Below are 1179 nucleotides of genomic sequence, written 5' to 3'. Positions count from 1 at the left end.
TTGAGACGGTTGTTCTGGTTTTGACTTTCAAACTGAGATTCTGCCCTTCATTCTCCAAATGTGGGGAACCAACCAGTAGAGCCACTGATGTAGCATGGATGCAATGTCCGAATGACTGTACAGTATAGTTGAAAAGAGATACACCAAAAGGTAGCTTATGATTTGATACAGTTAATATTTAAATAATAACAAGAGGTGCAAAAGCTAGATATGGTGTAAGAAAGAGGTATTAATGAAAAATATTAAGTAATAACTGACCCCAAAACCAATAAAATGGTGATTTAAGATTTCTATATTGCTGTTGCTTCTTTTTTTTTTTTTTGGTCTCTGAACCGTTTATTTCTCGGACTCAGGCGAAGGGGAGTCGTTCCAGCCCACGTTGGTGGCGTTCGTGTCACGGTAGTTGCTGTGGGTCCTGTCCGGGCTGATGCGCAGGGCTGGCCCGCAGGCCGCACCGCACCTTGCTTGAGGTGCGGTTGCGCAGCCCACCCACCGACCGACCGATCGTGCGGACGCTATGCAGGCAGCAGAGGACGCACGGCTGGCTCGAGCCAGCGAACCCCCAGAGATGGTCGGGGACCACGGGCACGGCCATGTCCTGGGCCGGCTTGCCCCTGTGGCTGGGTAAGCTCAGAGAGGAGCCTGTTGGGCACAGAGGCGCCGGGCACATTGGTGCTCACCATGGACATGGGCATGATGGCAGAGAGACAGCGTGGCGGGCCAGACGGGCAGACACACAAAAAGACCTCCATCTTGCTTCTTAATACTTGGGATATTCTTTGCTTTGACGCAGTTATCCTTCACCATCCTTTCTTGTAGGAGTGGATTCCATCCCTGCAGAGGCAGACCAATTAGACATCAGTCATTGTGCTGGATACAGTAGGAACAGGCGACTTTCCTTTATTATATTCACCTTTGAATAACCCCTTTCTGCTTCTGCTGAACATAGAACAGCTGTTCTGACAGCGCTTTTAGCTCTGTGAACACTTGACGGAATTGCATCATTCACTCATAATCTCTCGTGGGAAATTGAGGTGTGACACAAAGCTGAAAGGCAAGAGTGTGTGTCACCCTCTCGTTGTGCAGCACTTTTCCTCTTGACGTCGTGTTTGTTACTGAAGTAACAAGGGCCAGGGAATTAAAATGTAGTATTGCATTGAAAGTATAATGCGTTTTGCG

The 1179-nt window shown here is 48.5% G+C and overlaps 1 pseudogene; it reads right to left on the bottom strand.

Moving 5' to 3' along the window:
- Window positions 1–336: 336 nt before the first annotated feature.
- LOC142439945 (macrophage migration inhibitory factor pseudogene) lies at window positions 337–695 on the bottom strand (annotated as a pseudogene).
- Between the last annotated feature and the right edge of the window lie 484 nt (window positions 696–1179).

The sequence above is a fragment of the Tenrec ecaudatus genome, chromosome 2, assembly GCF_050624435.1.
Source record: "Tenrec ecaudatus isolate mTenEca1 chromosome 2, mTenEca1.hap1, whole genome shotgun sequence".
In the NCBI taxonomy this organism is placed as follows: Eukaryota; Metazoa; Chordata; class Mammalia; order Afrosoricida; family Tenrecidae; genus Tenrec; species Tenrec ecaudatus.
The sequence above is the reverse complement of the archived record's forward strand: the minus strand, read 5'-3'. Positions and strand labels throughout refer to the sequence as shown.